Raw genomic sequence first — 21,196 nt, 5'->3', positions numbered from 1 at the left:
AAAATGTTCAGAATTTAGAAGCGGAGTTTGAATCTTTGTTCTAGACTTTTTAGTTCTTACAGTCCTTCTGGATTAGTTAAGTCTTCATAACGATTGATAACCTATTTAATAGAAGTGATGGTTATATTATAATAAAAAATTTAATTAAATATATTATAATTATTGTAAAATATTTTATACCTAAATATAATCTACGTGTATATTCTACGCTGAAAATCGTAATAAATACTAAAAAAAATTGAGCTGTAGGTATAAAAAATATATAAATAATAATATATTAATATGTACCTACCTGCAGCAGTAAATAGTTTGTGTAAGCATAAAGTGTTGCCTGGCGTATTATTATATAGGCAAAATAGGTACATTACTGCAGTGTTCAATATTAACCATAATCATTACATTTTAGATTATCGCAACTTCGTTCACCGATAGAGTGTGGTTGCTCACAAGCCAAACCACATTTTACTCCACCGTAAATACCAAAAATACTTAACTTAACAGCAGTAATGATATTTTAAAAATAAACATCATTACTTAAATAAATGTTTTTAAGCAGACAATTCGTTATTATCAAATAATATTATGTATTAACTTTTAACCATAGTCTATACATTTTGTTGTACCATGTTTGATGTTGAAATGTCTTATAGAAAAAAATTGGAACAAATTCGATAAAGGTATGATTTTTCCATTAATATATAGTAATTTAAAAATATAGATTAATTATTATATCACCAAATCGCAACACCTGGATTTTAAATGTTCTGCATATAATCCCGAATTTTTAGTTTGAATTTCTTTCTATAATTAATGATTATTCAATAATTTTTTTGGTACATACTATAATAAAAAGAAAGCATCAAAAGAATTTTTCGGAAAACGAAAAGAGAATAATTATATGCTGTTTCCGGCAGGCAGACAAATCGTCAAAAATTGTGAAAAACTTTCGTTAGGCTTAACATTATATCATACTGACATGTTATTGTTCTTCAGATACGTTCGTTGAACTTGTTTTTCAATAATTTATTATGAATAATATTGTATTATGTTTATGATCCACGAGATATCTCATTTAAACTATGCTACAGAACATACATTTTGTATTTTTGATTAAATGCTTTTTTGTGGTTTTATAATAGTAACTAGTCAGTACTTAATATTATGTATGTATACCTACGTATTTTTATATAGATACGATTCCAGAGATTTTAACCCTGACCAAAACAAACAATTTCAGAGCTGCAGTCATGCACTACTAGGAATCGTTTTTTAAATTTCTGATTAATTAAGATAAATTTCTTTTATTATTATGGCACAATAAACATATTAAAAATTAAAACTAATAACTACTGGAATAATTGTAAAAAAGCAATAAAAATTGATTTATTTAGAAACAGAATGACATGAAACTAATTCACGTATAAAAATTAGATTTCTTTATCTCTTAAAAAAAATAATAAGCATATGGTATGAGAAAACAGTTAAACCCCAAATGTAAAAATTGCAATAGTAATCAATTCACAAATGTCTAAAAAAATATTAAAAACACAGAAATATACAATTATAATAATAAAATAAGTCCTTGAAATAAAAAAGTTATTTAATTATTGAAATATGCTGCCCAAAAGATTCACAGTTTAAATCTTAATTGTCATAAAACAAATTCTGTGCTCACTTACCATATCACCAACCAGTATAAATTTGCAAAATCATACAAATCCACGCTCTAATCTTAATAAAATAATTCATAAAATGTAATTAAAATAAATAAATAAAGTTTTTAATAAACACCGAACAACTTAGTGTTTAGTTATCATGCGAGACACACTTAACATGACAAGTATAACTATAAATTACAACACATTAGTCACATATTTCCAAATTTTAAAATACAATTGAACTATAAATACAACAAATATGAAAAGTATGATAGTATAATTTATAAAGATTTTAAATACCTCTCATTTTTATTATAAAATTTAAAAATAAAGTTTTCTTATAATTATAAATACGTTATTGACGAAATAATTGTATTCACAAACATAACTCCAGAGTGCATAAGTATAGTTTTTTTTGGTAAAATAAAGTAACTAATTATTCCTTCTGATGGGCGATGAGGGGAGGGGGGAAAACACAGGAAAAATAATTACAAATTAAAGGAAATAGGTACGTATAAGAATATACCTAATTTAAAAGTCTTCATCGATCATGTCCATTGTTGATAGTTGAAGAATTTTAATAACAGCTACTGGAGCTTTTTGGTAATTGCATACTGTTTTTGCAAAGAAGTTTGTCTTTCCTCGTTGTAAATGGGATTGACGACCTGTAACCAATAATTTACATGTTAAATTCAATTTGCAAAATAATATTACTATGATCAATTTTTATCAATTTTTACTATAAGCATAAGCTAAATATACAATTGAACATTAAATACATTTTTAACTCCACAAAAATTTGCAAATTGTTGATGAATTTTGTCAAAATGTGAACTTTAAATGCTTATGAAAAATGGTGGGTATGTATCTCTTATATTTGTGAACAGATATCATAGAAACTATAATAGGATATAATAGTATTACTTTTTCAAACTCTGTGACGTAGCAAAGAACTTTTTATTGACAATAGTTTTAAAAACAAAACTAATAGAAAATATTAAAATGTATTATCCCAATAACTAGTTCAAAAAGAGTAAAATTGTTTTAAAAATTGTATGGCGTATACAAAATGCCAATAGAAACTTTTGTTATGCCTAGGTATTTTTTTTAGTTACACCAATTAAAGAAAATCAATTTTTGTCAAAAATATAATAATATTTCCTTAATTATGTTTTTCTTTCTCCCGAAGCATCCAACCAGATGCACTTTCCCTTCAGAAAAGATACCAATGTCCAAACTGGTTCCGTGTTTCTTTGCAATTTAAATATATTGAGGCCCTGCGTTATTAAAATTGGATTCTTGCTCAGCAAAATTGTATTACCTAAAAATTAAAACTTTGTTAAAAATATGTCAGTGCACCATTTGTCTTCTCTCTTTCAACAACGAGCAACATGCAAGTGCAGTAGATCCATTTTTGTACTGTTAGTCTTAATATATTAGAGTCATATATAACATAATATTATTATCAAACTTATAGGCAAAAATATTTTTTAAGGAATTTTATAGAGAATAACTTATTTGTATTTTATTTTTAAAACAAGTTATGGATATTTTAAGATTTTAACACATAATTATTTATTTATTAATTTACATAGACTAAACGGGCTGGGCCCTTTCGATATACAAATATTTGTCCACTCATACAATTAGATACTATACAATGTGTCCCGTGAACATGTGGGTATGTTAATTAATGGCAAAATAAAATGGCTTTAAAATAAAAATCTTTTAATTATATTCTCACCTTTAAGTTTCATAATTCACTCCAATATTGTACAGCTTAATCTGTGCCGGCAGGATTATCTTCAAGAAAGTCAACGTCTGAAAAATTGTTATACATTGGCTCCACTTCTTAGTTATATATTTCAATTTTGAAAACCATAATATGTATAATCCACTGTATGAACTAAAAACGATAAGCTATTAAGTGACTTTTAATTTTGGCAGACATTTAAAATTGGACACTTGAGCAATATACTTACATAAATGTGTGTGAATTAGACATTATTAGGTATCTAAGACTTTTCCAGGCAATTTAAAATCATCAACTGTAAGGCCTCCAAATCCTTTATTCGCTGTTCATTATCTGCTCACTCATCGTTGGAGAAACAAAGTTTTCTGAAAACGTCAAGCTGTAAAAAATATATAAATACCTAATTGATAATTTTTGTTAAATGTTTTTACCTCTTAGATGTGATTTCCTGGTCGTGCTCAGAGTAGTACCAATGTTGCCGTAAATGGCTAAAATGTATTTTACTTCTCTATCCCAGACAATTGGTTTGGATTATGTTTTGAGACAGCCTCTGACCATGTTTACTAATTTACTGAGCATTGTTTACAATCACTGATTGTGAAATGATCACCGCAGATTCTACGTCGGGTAGAAATTGGGATAATCATTTAATTCGTTGATTTTTTGGAAATCTATATTTGTGAACAAATTAGCAAATTAGAATGACTCCATATTATTAAGAAATATAATCAGTACAACTAGAAAATAATACTTACAAATGAAAATTAACGTAATGTGGCGGGGCGATACTTTGGATGTTTTACTAAAAAGAATACACTTATCCATGGTGATTTTGTACTAAAATGTATCAATAGAACTTTGTACGACTGTAGTCTGTATTTCTGTTCAAATTTCAAATAATTGCGATTCGCGAGTGATTCAAACGTCGGCAAACGAAAAAATAATATTATTATGTATTTATTTGATAACAATTATTACTATTTCGTGGTACATAGTGATAAGGCAGAATGATTACCAATTAGAGGTACTTCTGGTCGGTGGCGGGCATTAAATTTTATCGAAGTTTCGTGAACGCTGCTCCATGACCCGCGATTTAAGACGTAACACGGTCGTTTTATTGTCTCTGTGCTCTGTCTTGTATAGCAAATTTACGATCAGCAGATCACATTTAGCATTGTTAGATTAAAAATTAGAGTGAATCGACCTATATTGAAAGTATTAGCAAATTTACGATCTGCGTAATTTTTTTTATTTTATTTTGTGCACGATAAATAGTCGAAATAATGATTCGCTTCTCATCTTTTCCGGTGGAAAAGTGAATCCAGTTGTTGCTTTGGGGAGGTCGAAATTCCCAGTACCCCTATTCTCTTAGTATAGAGATGGCCTTTACATTATATTATATTATTCATGTCAGCAACCTAAGGTAGTATGAAAAGTTGCATTAATTCTGTTTTGGGCGCCAAACAATATTTTATGCAAATAAAATATAAATACAATATGGGTACTGTGTATAAGTGTATAACTATAAATGACAAAATTGAATTCCTTATTTACTTTTATCTTTTTTTTTGTCAATATTGCAGTAGTAATCAATTCAAAAATATCCATTAAAAACAAAGAAGTATGCAATGAAAATCATAAAACACGTCCTTAAATTAATAAAAATGAGTTAACTATCAAAATATGCAGCAGTTCCAGTTTAAATTGTTAAGGTCATAAAAACAAATTCTGTGGTCACTCAGCATAGTGTAAGATCAACCAGAATAAATATACAAATGCATACAAATCCGCTCTCTAATCATAATACAATGTAAAGAAATGAATTTAATAAAAACTGAAATGCTAAAATTAAAAAGTTGAAATTAACATATTAATCACAAGGTTTACTAAAGTCAAATCTTACATTATATTACAATCTATTTTCTCTTATTCAGTAAGAATTTATCTAGTATGTAAAAATAACTGCTGCTAACGAGAAATTAAAAAAAAAAGATTAAGTATAACAATAAATTACAACAAATTTGTCATATATTTCTAAATTTTAAATTACAATTAAACTATAAATACGACAAATATAAAAAGTATGATAGTATAATTTATAAAGATTTTAAATACTTTTCTTTTTTGTTATAAAATTTAAAATAAAGTTTTCTTATAATTATAAATACGTCATTGACAAAATAATTTTATTCACAAACATAATTCAGAGTGCATAGTGCGGCTTCGTTAAATAATGTAACTAATAACCCTCTGATGGGTGGTGGATGGGGAAACATAGAATAAATAAGTACACAAATAGAAGGAAATACTGCGGCTATCAGAATATACCTAATTTAAAAGTCTTGTTCAGTTATGTCCATTGTCGACAATTGAGGAGTTTCAATAACAGCTACTGAAGGTTTTTGATAATCGCCAACTCTTTTTTCAAAGAAGTTTGTCTTTCCTTGTTGAGATATAAGATCCATAAATGGGAACGGGTTTGAGAATCTGTAAACCTTTAATTTACATATTTAATTAAATTTGAAAATTATTATTACTATGATAAATAAATGTACTTACTGCAGGACATCCCAACTCGTTTAACAGCCTATATGACATTTTTTAAGGGACCTTATGGGGAAGCACTTAATATATTTGTATTTAATTTTTCATACAAGTTTGGATATTTTAAGAATGTAACATATAATTATTTATTTATTAATTTATTTTGACTCAAGGGGCTGAATCCTTTCAATAGACAAATATATGTCCACGCACACAATTAGATATTATACAATGTGTCCCATGAACAGGTGGGTATGTTAGTTAATATCACAGTAAAATAGATTTAGAATAAAAACCTATCAACAATATTCCCACCTTTAAGTTTCATAGCTCGACGTTTGGTTTCAACGTCTGAAAAATTGTCAATACATTGGCTCCACTTCTTAGTTCCTTGTATGTGGTACATCATATATTTCTGTTTTGAAAACAATAATAAGTATAATCCATTGTATGAACTAAAAACGATAAGCTATTAAGTGACTTTTAATTTTGGCAGACATTTAAAATTGGACACTTGAGCAATATACTTACATAAATGTGTGTGAATTAGACATTATTAGGTATCTAAGACTTTTCCAGGCAATTTAAAATCATCAACTGTAAGGCCTCCAAATCCTTTATTCGCTGTTCATTATCTGCTCACTCATCGTTGGAGAAACAAAGTTTTCTGAAAACGTCAAGCTGTAAAAAATATATAAATACCTAATTGATAATTTTTGTTAAATGTTTTTACCTCTTAGATACGATTTCCTAGTCGTGCTCAGAGTAGTACCAATGTTGCCGTAAATGACTAAAATTCATTTTACTTCTCTATCCCAGATAAGTGGTTTGGATTCTGTTTTGTGACTGCCTCTGACCATGTTTACTAATTTACTGAACATTGTTTACAATCACTGATTGTGAAATGACTACCGCAGATTCTATGTCGGGTAGAAATTGGGATAATCATTTAATTCAAAGATTTTTAGCCATTATTTTCTTCTATTTCGTTGATTTTTTGGAAAACTACATTTGTGAACAAATTACCAAATTAGACTGACTCCATATTATTAAGAAATATAATCAGTACAACTAGAAAATAATACTTACAAATGAAAATTAACGTAATGTGGCGGGGCGATACTTTGGATGTTTTACTAAAAAGAATAAACTTATCCATGATGATTTTGTACTAAAATGTATCAATAGAACTTTGTACGACTGTAGTCTGTATTTCTGTTCAAATTTCAAATAATTGGGATTCGCGAGTGATTCGAACGTCGGCAAACGAAAAAAATAATATCATTATGTATTTATTTGATAACAATTATTACTATTTCGTGGTACATAGTGATAAGTCAGAAACGCTGCTCCATGACCCGCGATTTAAGACGTAACACGGTCGTTTTATTGTCTCCGTCTTGTATAGCAAATTTACGATCAGCAGATCACATTTAGCATTGTTAGATTAAAAATTAGATTGAATCGACCTATATTGAAAATATTAGCAAATTTACGATCTGCGTAATTTTTTTTTTTTTATTTTATGTCTGTGTGCACGATAAGTAGTCGAAATAATGCTTCGCTTCTCATCATTTCCGGTGGAAAAGTGAATCCAGTTGATGCTTTGGGGAGGTCGAAATTCCCAGTACCCCTATTCTCTTAGTATAGAGATGGCCTTTACATTATATTATATTATTCATGTCAGCAACCTAAGGTAGTATGAAAAGTTGCATTAATTCTGTTTTGGGCGCCAAACAATATTTTATGCAAATAAAATATAAATACAATATGGGTACTGTGTATAAGTGTATAACTATAAAACACAAAATTGAATTCCATAATGACATTTATCTTTTTTTTTGTCAATATTGCAGTAGTATTCAATTCAAAAATATCCATTAAAAACAAAGAAATATGCAATTAAAATCATAAAATAAGTCCTTAAATTAATAAAAATGAGTTAATTATCGAAATATGCAGCAGTTCCAGTTTAAATCGTTATGGTCATAAAAACAAATTCTGTGGTCACTCAGCATAGTGTAAGATCAACCAGAATAAATATGCAAATGCATACAAAAATCCGCTCTCTAATCATAATAAAATGTAAAGAAATTAATTTAATAAAAACTGAAATGATTAAATTAAAAAGTTGAAATTAACATATTAATCACAAGGTTTACTTTTAAGTTCTGCATTATCCAGACAAAAAACAATTTGTTTTATATGTCTATTGTTTACTACAGTCAAATCTTACATTATATTACAATTTATTTTCTCTTATTCAGTAAGAATTTATCTAGTATGTAAAAATAATGGTTACTAACAGGAAATTAAAAAAAAAATTAAGTATAACAAAAAATTACAACAAATTTATCATATATTTCTAAATTTTAAATTACAATTAAACTATAAATACGACAAATATAAAAAGTATGATAGTATAATTTATAAAGATTTTAAATACTTTTCTTTTTTGTTATAAAATTTAAAATAAAGTTTTCTTATAATTATAAATACGTCATTGACAAAATAATTTTATTTTCAAACATTACTCCAGAGTGCATAGGTATAGTTTTTTTTGGTCAAATAAAGTAACTAATTAATCCTTCTCATGGGTGATGAGGGGGGGAGGGAAACACAGGATAAATAATTACAAATTAAAGGAAATAGTACGTATAAAAATATACCTAATTTAAAAGTCTTCATCGATCATGTCCATTGTTGATAGTTGAAGAATTTTAATAACAGCTACTGGAGCTTTTTGGTAATTGCATACTATTTTTGCAAAGAAGTTTGTCTTTCCTCGTTGTAAATGGGATTGACAAACTGTAACCAATAATTTACATACTTAATTCAATTTGCAAAATAATATTACTATGATCAATTTTTATCAATTTTTACTACAAGCATAAGCTAAATACAAAATTGAACATTTATTACATTTTTAACTTAAATAGAAAATATTAAAATGTATTATCCCCATAACTAGCTCAAAAGGAGTAAAATTGTTTTAAAAATTTTATGGCGTATAGAAATTGCCAATAGGAACATTTGGCGAACAAATTATGTATCTATACCTAGGTATTTTTTTTAGTTACACCAATTAAAGAAAATCCAGTTTTGTCAAAAACATAATCATATTTTTCTTTTTGCCGATGTATTTTAAAACGGCTGGGAACATTCAATCTTTACCTGTCCAAAGCATACAACCAGATGTGCTTTCCCTTCAGAAAAGATACCAATGTCCAGACTAGTTACGTGATTCTTTGCAAGTTAAATGTGTTGAGGCCCTCGGCGTTATTAAAAATGGATTCTTGCTCAGCAAAATTGTATTACCTAAAAATTAAAAATATGTCAGTGCACCATTTGTATTCTCTCTTTGAACAACGAGCAACATGCAAATGTGAGTACAGTAGATCCAGTTTTGTACTGTTAGACTTAATATATTAGAGTCATATGACATAATATTATTATCAAACTTATAGGCAAAAATATTTTTTAACGAACTCTATGGGGAAGCACTTATTGTATTTGTTTTTTTATTTTTAAAACAAGTTATGGGCATTTTAAGATTGTAACATATAATTATTTATTTATTAATTTATTTTGACTAAACGGGCTGAACCCTTTCGATAGACAAATATATGTCCACGCACACAATTAGATATACAATTTGTCCCGTGAACAGGTGGGTATGTTAGTTAATAGCACAGTAAAATAGATTTAGAATAAAAACCTACCAACAATATTACCACCTTTAAGTTTCATAGTTCGACGTCTGAAAAATTGTCAACACATTGGCTCCACTTCTTAGTTCCTTGTATGTGGTACATCATATATTTCTGTTTAGAAAACAATAATCCATTGTATGAACTAAAAACGATAAGCTATTAAGTGACTTTTGGTTTTGGCAGACATTTAAAATTGAACACTTGAGCAATATACTTACATAAGTGTGTGTGAATTAGACATTATTAAGTATCGAAGACTTTTCTGGGCGAATTAAACTCATCAACTGTAAGGCCTCCAAATCCTTTATTCGCTGTTCATTTTCTGCTAACTCATCGTTGGAGAAACACTGTTTTCTGAAAATGTCAAGTTGTAAAAAATATATAAATACCTAATTTATAATTTTTGTTAAATGTTTTTACCTCTTAGATGTGATTTCCTGGTCGTGCTCAGAGTAGTACCAATGTTGCCGTAAATGGCTAAAATTTATTTTACTTCTCTATCCCAGACAAGTGGTTTGGATTATGTTTTGAGACAGCCTCTGACCATGTGTACTAATTTACTGAGCATTGTTTAGAATCACAGATTCTATGTCGGGTAGAAATTGGGATAATCATTTAATTCGTTGATTTTTTGGAAATCTATATTTGTGAACAAATTAGCAAATTAGAATGACTCCATATTATTAAGAAATATTATCAGTACAACTAGAAAATAATACTTACAAATGAATATTAACGTAATGTGGCGAGGCGATACTTTGGATGTTTTACTAAAAAGAATACACTTATCCATGGTGATTTTGTACTAAAATGTATCAATAGAACTCTGTACGACTGTAGTCTGTATTTTTCGTTCAAATTTTCAAATAATCGCGATTCGCGAGTGATTCAAACGTCGGCAAACGAAAAAATAATATTATTATGTATTTTTTTGATAACAATTATTACTATTTCGTGGTACATAGTGATAAGGCAGAATGATTACCAATTGGAGGAAATTCTGGTCGGTGGCGGGCATTAAATTTTATCGAAGTCCGAAGTTTTAATTTAAAGTCCGGCAAACGAAAAAATAATAATATTATGTTGTTATTTATTTGATGACAATTATTACTATCATAGTAATAAGACAGAATCGCGGGCTTTAAATTTTACCGAAGTCCGAAATTTCGTGAACGATGCAACTCCATGACCCACGATTTAAGACGTAACACGGGCATTTTATTGTCTTCGTCTTGTATGGTAAATTTACGATCGGCATATCACATTTATTTTAGCACAGTCAGTTTAAAAATTAGAGTGAATCGACCTATATTGAAACTATTAGCAAATGTACGTTCTGCGTAATACATTTTTATTTTTTGTGTCTGTGTACACGATAAGTAGTCGAAATAATGCTTAGGTTTTCATCTTTTCCGGTGGGAAAGTGAATGTAGTAGGCGCATAGGGGATGTCGGAAATTAACAGTACCTAGGCCCCAAAAGCGCCGGGAAAAACAAAAAAAAATTAAGGAAAACGTGCATTTTTACGTAAAATCGGTTTTGGTTTTTCTTGTAAGTGGTTTTACTCTAAAATAAATTACTGTAGATACATGCAATCTCCACTGATTGTTTATATTAGAATTTAAAACCATAACATTTTCAAAATATTTATATTCATGTCAAGGTATGCAAATGAAATTTTCGATTATTTTAGTTTTTGACGATAAAAAATTTTTCGCTTGGTCCAATAACTTGAGGATGTAATACGCCTACGACGTTCCTCGTATTTTGTTGTTGGTGGAAATTAAAAAAAAGTCTAGCGTAAATCCACAGTAGTTTTTTACGAGCGTCTGAAGTTAAAATTTCGACAAAATTCGTATAAATCACGTAAATTTGAAAACCCAATTTGCAGTTAGAAATTCATACAAATGTATATTTTTATTCGAAAATTAAATATATATATGATTCCAGTGGTTCTAACCTTGATCCAAATAAAAAATTTCAGAGCTGTAACTACTGTCATGCACTACTATAAATGGTGTTTTTTAATTTCTTATTTATTAAAATAAATTTATTTTATTATTATCATCATAGTAAATATATTAAAAATTAAAATGCCACTAATGGAATAATTGCAAAAAAAAAAAACAAAAAAAATTGATTTATTTGGAATTGGAATGACATGAAGCAAATTAGATTTCTTTATCTCATATAGAAAAATATCAATATTGCAACAGTAATTTATTCAAAAATGTCCAAAAAAAAACACAGATATTTGCGATTAAAATCTTTAATAAGTCCTCGAAATGAAAAAGTTAGTTAACTGTTGTATTATGCAGCCCAAAAGATTCACAGTTTAAATCCTTATGGTCGGGAAACAAATTATGTGCTCACTATTAGCATTTTATACCATCAACCAGAATATATAATATGTAAAATCATACGAATCCGCACTCTAATCATATTAAAATAGATTAAATTAATAAACACAGAAAAAATTAAGTTAAAAAGTTGAAATTAATTAGTTTTAAGTCCATAGACACGAAAAACAAAATGTTTTAATTGTTTTATATGCCTACAGTTATATCTTATATTAGATTATAATTTATTTTTTTTCTTATCCACCTAGTAATAATTTCTTATTTAGTATGTTATCAAACAACTGCTGCAAGTATGACAATAATTTACAACACATTACCACATAAGTCATGTATTTCTAAATTTTAAAATACATATAAACTATAAATTAGACTATAAATACAAACAAAAATGAAAATTATGATATTATAATGATTTCAAATTCCTACTTTTCTTTTTTATTATAAAATTTAAAAATAAAGTTTTCTTAAATAAGTCATTGACAAAATAATTTTATTCACAAACATAACTCCAGAGTGCATAGGTATAGTTTTTTTTTGGTAAAATAAAGTAACTAATTAATCCTTCTGATGGGTGGTGGGGGGAAACACAGTAAAAACAATTACAAATTAAAGGAAATAGGCACGTTAGTATCTTATACTAAGAAGTTTGTCTTTCCTCGTTGTAGATGGGATTGACGACCTGTAACCAATAATTTACATACTTAATTCAATTTGCAAAATAATATTACTATGATCAATTTTTATCAATTTTTACTACAAGCACAATCTAAATATACAATTGAACATTTAATACATTTTTAACTACACAAGAATTTGCAAATTGTTGATGAAATTTGTCAAAACGTGAACTTTAAATGCTTATGAAAAATGGTGGGTATGTATCTCTTATGATTGTGAACAGATATTATAGAAACTATACTAGGATCTCCGTATTAGATATTTTTTAAACTCTTTGACGTAGCAAAGAACTTTTTATTAACAATAGTTATAAAAACAAAACTAACAGAAAATATTAAAATCTATTATCACCATAATAGGTTTAGGTTTTTTTTGGTACAATAAAGTAACTAATTACTTTCTGATGGATGGTGGAGGGAAACACAGGAAAAATAATTACAAATTAAAGGAAATAGGTACCTATTAAAATATACCTAATTTAAAAGTCTTCATCAATTATATCCATTGTTGATAGTTGAAGAATTTTAATAACAGCAACTGAAGGTTTTTGGTAATCGCCTACTCGTTTTTAAAGAAGTTTGCCTTTTCTTGTTGTAAATAGAAACGAGTTTGACGACCTGTAAAACTATAATTTACACATTTAATTAAATTTGATTATTAGAATGATCAATAAATGTACGTACTGTAGGACACCCCAATTCGCTTAACAGCCTATCAGCGACAAATTCAATATATATGGCCATCATTTCCACAGTTCAAGCCAACCATCCTAACAGGTAAACCTTTGTCAACAAATCTTGTTCATTAGTCACGGATTCACAAATGGCATGTGTGGTAACAGCTTGAGGTGGCTTTTAAACCAATTGTTTAAATAAGAGACGGGCAAAATTTGTGTATAAACTCTAAAGAACATTAAAAAAATAATAAAATAAAATATGTGAAACAATGTTTTTAGTATGAATTTGGAAAATAAATATTTAAATTTTTGAGCAGAGTATTTTATAATTAACTTTGAAATCAAGCAATAACCATTGCTTGAAAACAAAACAGATTTAATAAAAGCATATTATATAGTATAAGCATAAGCTAAATATACAATTTAACAATTTATACATTTATAACTATAAAATAATTTGCAAATCATTGATGAATTTTGTCGAAATGTGAACTTTAAATGCTTATGAAAAATGGTGGCTATATTGTATATTTTTGAACACATATTATAGAAACTATAAGGATCCCTATATTACATTTTCAAAGTCTTTGATATAGCAAAGAACTTTTATTAATGGTAATTTGTATGGTGAATAGAAAATGCTAATAGGAATATTCGGTTAACAAATCATGTATCTATAGTTATTTTTTTTAGTTACACCAATAAAACAAAATCAATCATTGTCAAGAATTGGTGTTGCGTTAAAATAACCATTTTTCCTTAATTATCTTTTTGTTTCTCCAAAGGTTTCTGGAACCAACTAGGAACTTTTAATTTTGACCTGTTAAATGCATCCAACTATATTCAATTTCCCTTCAGAAAAGATACCAAAGTCCGAACTAGTTATGTGTTCCTTTGCAATTTAAATGTTATGTTGAGGCCCTCTGTGTTATTAAAATTGGATTCTTGGCTCTTGCTCAGCACAATTGTAATACCTAAGCATTAAAACTTGGTTAAAATATGTCAGTCAATGCACCATTTGTCTTCTCTCTTTGAACTACGAGCAACATACAAATGTGAATACAGTAGATCCAATTTTGTACTGTTACCTAGTCTTAATATTAGAGTGATAACATAATATACATAATATTACAATCAAACTTAAAGGCAAAAATATTTTTTAATGAACCTTATAGGAAAGAACTTATTTTTATTTTACTTTTAAAACAAGTCATGGATATTTTAAGATAGTAACATATAATTATTTATTTATTAATATATTTTGACTAAACAAGCTGAGCCCTTTCGATATACAAATTATACGTCCACGCACACAATTAGATATTATACAATGTGTCCCGTGAACAGGTGGGTATATGTTAGTTAATGGCACAGAAAAATAGATTTAGAATGAAAACCTATCAACAATATTCTCACCTTTAAGTTTCATTATTCGCTAGAATATTGTGTGGCTTCATCTGAACCGGCAGAATTATCTTCAAGAAAGTCAACGTCTGAACAATTGTCAATATATTGGCTCGACTTCCTAGTTCCTTGTATGTGGGGTACATCATATATTTCAGTTTTGAAAACCAATATAAGTATAATCCACTGTATGAAATAAAAATGATAAACTATTAAGTGACTTTTGGTTTTGACAAACATTTAAAATTGGATACTTGAGTAATATACTTACATAAGTGTGAGTGGATTAGACATTATTAAGTGTTTAAGGCTTTTCTAGGTGAATTAAAATCATAAACTGTGACGTCTCCAAATTCTTTGTTTAATCGTTCATTTTCTTCTAACACATCGTTGGAGAAACACAATTTTCTGAAAACGTCAAGTTGTAAGAAATATATAAATACCTATAATTTATGAATTATGTTAAACGATTTTACCTCTTAGATGCGATTTACTAGTCGTGTTCAGAGTAATACTAATGTTGATGAAAATTATTAAAATTTATTTTATAGTGTTTATTTTACTTTGCTGTTCTCTATCCCAGACAAGTGGTTTGGATTATGTTTTGAGACAGTCTCTGGCCATAATATCTACTAATTTACTGAGCCTTGCTTACAATCACTGATTGTGAAATGATTAGGTACCGCAGATTCTATGACAGATAGAAATTGGGTTATTATTTAATTTGAAGATTTTTAGACATTTTTTAATTCTGTTTTATTTTTTTTGGAAATCTATATTCGTGAACAAACTAGCTAATGAGACTGACTCCGTATTATTAAGAAAATATAACTGCCACAACTAGAAAATAATACTCACAAATGAAAATGAAGGCAATGTGGCGATACTTTGGATGTTTTACTAAAAATAATACGCTTGTGCACGGCAAGTTTTTAATAAAACGTATGAATACAACTCTGCACGAATGTAGTCTGTACTTCTGTTCAAATTTCAAATAATCGAATGATTCAAAAGTCAGCGAACAATAAAAAAATATTATTGTGTTGTTATTTATTTGATAACAATTATTACTATCTTAGTGATAAGTGAGAACGGTTATCTATTGGTGGTGTTTCTGGGCGATGTGGCGGGCATTTTAATTTTACCGACGTCCCCGGAACATCGGGAACGCTGTCGCCATGACCTCGGTTTAAGAGGACATACCTAAAGCGTAATACGGACATTTTATTGTGTCCGTCTTGTACACCAAATTTACGATCGGCAGATCACATTTAGCACCGTTAGTTAAAAAAATTAGAGTGAATCGACCTGTTATGAAACTATTATCAAATCAGCTAAACATAAAAACCAGAATTATGATCACGAATTAAGATATACGTCTTTATTCGTGATTATGATATATCCATTATTTCAGAAGATATCGCAATGGGTAAATCCTCACGGGACACTCTGTATATATGTTTATTTATGATTACATTTTACAGAGTTGTAAAAGTGAACTCGAAATGGACTAGTACATGACCACTGACGACCCACGCAGTGTTGTTCGCGTTGTAGTGATCCCGGACACTAATGCTTATAATTTTAAGTTCGACGACGTTGATGTTGAAGAGGTTTTTCAAAGGAGAGATTGGTAAGTGACAAGTGATACACTGAACAAGTGTAAGTAGTTCATTACGTTTAAAATTATAAATTTGAGTTAAATATATAATAGTTTGAGGACAGAGCGAAAAGCATCTGCCAGAGGAATTAGCTTAATGTCAACACTATATAAAAGTACTGGGAATGGACTTAGGCGGGCGGCGACGTGGAGGGCTTGCTCCACGACCAACTAAGTCCTACAAGTGTGTGAGGTAGACTAATTCTAAATTTGTTATATGGACCTAGTCCTGTATTTATATAAAATCTATATGTGGCTCAAACATACACGGTTAAGTCTGGCAGGTGGATATAGAAGGTACTGGTATAATTATAGGTATTGTTATTGCCAAAATTTACATGCGTGATATTTGGCAATTATACTATCATGATGATATATAGTTTTGTTAGGCCTAACAGCGGCGTGGCCAGGGGAGAGATAAGGGCCATGCCCCCCTCCCCCATCGGCCGTATTTTTTTTTTGTTATTGATTTTATATCAGTACGTCCTTAGACATAGTAAATAAGTATAAGCACTATATGTACTATCTTTTCATGGTAAAATAATGATTATATCGTCACCAAGCCCGGATTAGGGATCAATTGGGCACCGGGACATCATACACTTAGTGGGGCCCCTTTCAACGTTAACTTCAAAATAATTGTATCATTGCAATATATCGATGACTTTATTATATTATTGTATAGTTTTGTACATAATATGTCATTGTACACGGGTTTTTTTTAACAATTTTGAATCAATGATATGGAATTTCGTTAAAACAAAAAAAGACGTGTTTCTTTATTTTTAACAAACAATTTTTTTTATAACATTTTTAAACACGCAGTTGTATACAGATAATAAAATTGATTTTATTTTTTCAAATGGTAACCACTATATTTTTTGATGGATTCTGGTTAACCTTTTTTTCTGAACATTTTGACAGTCAAAATAAACAATCAATTTTGGTTCGCTAGGCGCTAGGTTATTAACTATGGTCCTCTAAAGTTTAGTATAATACGCATTAATACTTTAATTGTTCGTGATATAAAATTGAGAACAATTTTATTTTATAATTATTAATAATAATTTATTTACTATACCTACCTACTAGAATAATTAATTTTTTTTTTTTTGAAAACTGTATTGGACGCGTTAAAAAAATATATTTTGGGGATAAAGATGGGTCCCCAAAATCGATGAGCCCCGGGACCGTGCCCCCCCTTGCCCCCCCTATAATCCGAGCTTGATCGTCACAGATAATACAGTGAGTACCACTCAATGTGATCACATTGGTTTAGGCCATTTTGATTCTACATATAAACCTTATAATCCATCTTTTTTTCAATATTATATTTGGTTTGGGATTTTCATTTTTGATTCCAATAAACGGCGGATTCTATTGTAATAGCGTAGAAATAAGATAAATATAAGACGACTCCTGTCGATAGTTATATTAAAATAGTAAAAGTTATAGAGTAGTAAAATTACGGTATTACCTTCCTCTAGGTGTTCGGATGGCTCTCGAGATCGTGTATTCGAGAATTAGATCAAATACACCGTACAATATAATTTTATGGAAAAAAGCACATAGAATGTATTAACTGCAATCAACATAAAATATTATATGCCTTACCTGCAGATTCGCAGTTGTTTGTAGATAATATTGTAGGAGTTTTAGGTTTTTAGATAAAACAAAGTAATACTTCAAATGTGTGTCAGGAGTCTCCGGGTTTTGTGGCTCTCGCCTACCGCCGTCCGTCCGTGCCTTAGCGCTGGGCGCTACTTACGGGCGGAGGTGGAGCTAGGGCGTCGATGGCTAACCGCCTACGGCCTAGGGTCGTCTGTGGACCACCAGCACCGGGCCCCGGAGGGCCCGTACCTTTTCTGAGGGCCGGGATGACTCAGTTAAGTGCCACCTTGGGTACCGGACCTCCCACTAGGTGTTGTGGTTTATGTACTACTATCTGGCGCCTGTCCCACAGCCACCACGTTTCAGCCGAGGTAGGCTCCTCAACCTTGAGGGGCACCACGCACAGCTCCGGCTGGCCGTATCTGTGCGCGGTGGGGCTCCCCTCTCCCGTGGTACTGACTAAGTTTTTTGTTGATGTCAGTGGATCAACCCGGGGCGTAGCCCCTACCACTATTTTGGCTCCCCAGCCGGCTAGTGGTGGGCCATAAATTCAAATGTGTGTCAATGGTCATATTATAATAAGTATAGGTATACGAATTATCTCTATTTTTTTTTTTTTTTAGTAAAAACAATACAAATTTAATTTTTATAAGATTTTTTACTGGCCCCTTTTTTAGAAATTCTGGCTACGCCTACGCCACTGTCTATAAATGCGCAATAATCGTCATAAATTTGAAATGTGTAACTATTAAATTAAAATGTATTACAAAGATTAGGTTATATTCGAACCAGTGCCGCAACTTGGTACATATTGGTGGGTATTATAACCTAACCTAACCTAACCGACTCTGCTGTGTACTTTAATTCTATTTACTTAGCATTTTTTCATGATATCACATATTCACATCTTCATAGTGCTTATGATACGGCTTCGTCGTATCATGTTTTAAGGAGTAATATTTAGGCAATTCACATGACATGTACATTTGGGCTATATCTATGTGTAAGTAGTAAATTAACCTATTATAGTGTGCACGCGCACGCACATGTCAAAAAATCGCGAAAAATGAAATATATTCTTGTTTGAATAACTATAAAAACTTCTAAAAGTGGTAGTAAAATAAACATACTTCATGAAGTTTGATCGTAATTTCGAAAAAAAAATTTGAATTTATTAGCCTCTATACTATGCTTTTGAGGAATCACTATTTTGATTTAAAATCAGATGTACCAAAAATAAGTACAAATGTAATGCAATTATTATTTCAATTTTAAGGTCCTTGAAAATTTAAAATCGATTTCATAAAAAGCCTACATATTTTGTCAAAGATGTATGTTTGTTTGTCATTCATGTATAAACAATTAAAATCGGACATTCCGAAATATCTGTAATTTACCACCGCTTATAATTGGTGTGCTGCGTTCCCGATTTTATAAATGACTGATTTTTTTGTCTTACACAGAGTTCGACGAAATGTTTTTGTTGTTATTAAATATTTGCAGATTATAAGTTTGTAAAATCGTTCGAATCAGTGCCGCAACAATTGGGGGTGCTAGGGGTGCAAAGAACCCCCGGGCCCCCGTTAAATCATAACAATGGACCCCAGGGCCAGTGGCCGAACTATTTGGAACTTTTTATTATTTTAATGTGTTTTACAAAGTGGTATCTTACTATCTTATTATTTTATCAAAAAATATAAACTAATGAATTTGGGCCCCCACACGAGTTTTCTCAGTGGGGCCCAGTATTTCATATGTATATGAAAATTAAAAAAAAAAATGAATACATTAGAATCATAATTATTATTATTTAATATTTATTATAATATAAAACAAAGTCCTAACTATAATTATAACAAAATAATAAAAATAATAATTTCGAATGGCCGGGGGCTGAATTATACCTCCAATGTCATATTCTGCGGCACTGGTCCCAATTATTAGAAGCTAATAATATAGGTACTTAACAGTGCCGCAACTTGGTACATATTGGTGGGTGTGCGACCAAATATATAGGGCCCATGTATAGAGGCAAAACTACAGGGGAGGGGAGAGGGAGGCTATAGCCCCCACCCCCCAACTACGATTCAGACCCCTCCAAAAAATATTCCTTATTTATTTAGATATAAGGCGTTTATAGGTTATTTTAAATTAATAGTTTTGTTAGGTGTGCTGTAGCCCCCCAGAATTTTTAAGACGAACGTCTCTCCAGCACCACCCATTCAAAAATTTTACAATTTTTTTTTACAGGAAATTAGCATGAATTTGCATGACTATCGCCAAAATTTGCATGACAAAGTATACAACTCTATGACAAAAAATGATGTGCGGTGCTGGAGAGACGTCTCACCAGCACCACCCAACGTGAAAAATTAAAAATAATAACAAACTCGATATACCAAAATGTAGCACGTGATTAGCACGAATTTGCACGATATACCCGGAAATTCGCACGTGTCTGGTTCGCGAACAAACCACGTTCGACTATTTCGCGCGTTTTTTTTATAAGCATTTAAAGTTCAAAAATCACGAAAGTTAGCAAATTATTTTGAGTTGAGAATTCGTAAAAATTTTTCTTTTTAAATCTAAGATTTTAATTTTGGTAATAATACAAAACTGTGTACAAAGTTAAATTCGAGTTGCACCAAGTTTATATTTTTAAATTAAAGGTTTTCGAAACGTAATTTCTGGTTAAGAAAATTTTGAAATAAAGTTCCCCATTTGATATTTTAATTAATTTAACTTTAGTTTTACTCAGACGCATCCACGTTGAATCAAAATCAACATATAATTTTGCTTTATTATCCCAATTTAATAAGTTTTCGGCCTCTTCTCAGGCAGCTGAAGCTGGTTGAATCATAAAATACCTCCTACCTCCATTGGTATAGGCACCTATTGTATAAGTACAGGTATGAAGTATTTTATTCCCCACTCATTACACTTCTGCAGTATTATATTTAAGTATTTATTAGAACTTTACACAGAGTTTTTCAAACGTTTAATAGAAATTTCGTAAACAATCTTATTAAATTTTATTTTTTAAAATTGGTTACACTTGGAGGTTGGAATTTTTTTAAATAGATAACAATTTATTGTCAAGTTATTTGAATGTAGTACCTATACAATTTGAATTCAGTTAA

The 21,196-nt window shown here is 29.7% G+C and overlaps 1 long non-coding RNA gene across 14 annotated transcripts; it reads right to left on the bottom strand.

Moving 5' to 3' along the window:
* Positions 1-1,336: 1,336 nt before the first annotated feature.
* Positions 1,337-15,850, bottom strand: LOC132946488 (uncharacterized). Of its 14 annotated transcripts, XR_009664728.1 has the most exons (20): positions 15,644-15,850; positions 15,262-15,476; positions 15,057-15,193; positions 14,798-14,971; positions 13,389-13,607; positions 13,179-13,330; positions 10,392-12,706; positions 10,089-10,307; positions 9,887-10,022; positions 9,678-9,810; positions 9,130-9,273; positions 7,045-8,763; positions 6,689-6,960; positions 6,487-6,622; positions 5,971-6,410; positions 4,167-5,906; positions 3,843-4,082; positions 3,641-3,776; positions 3,403-3,564; positions 1,337-2,323 (listed from the first exon to the last, which is right to left on the bottom strand). It is a non-coding gene; the product is annotated as an uncharacterized LOC132946488 (long non-coding RNA). The 14 variants fall into 14 exon arrangements; XR_009664719.1 differs by having other exon boundaries at positions 4,167-6,410; positions 13,389-14,355; positions 15,644-15,848; XR_009664716.1 differs by having other exon boundaries at positions 1,338-2,323; positions 4,167-6,410; positions 6,487-6,636; positions 15,644-15,846.
* Between the last annotated feature and the right edge of the window lie 5,346 nt (positions 15,851-21,196).

The sequence above is a fragment of the Metopolophium dirhodum genome, chromosome 6 (assembly GCF_019925205.1).
Source record: "Metopolophium dirhodum isolate CAU chromosome 6, ASM1992520v1, whole genome shotgun sequence".
NCBI lineage: Eukaryota > Metazoa > Arthropoda > Insecta > Hemiptera > Aphididae > Metopolophium > Metopolophium dirhodum.
Note: the sequence above shows the minus strand (reverse complement) of the source record. Positions and strands in the feature narration are given on the sequence as shown.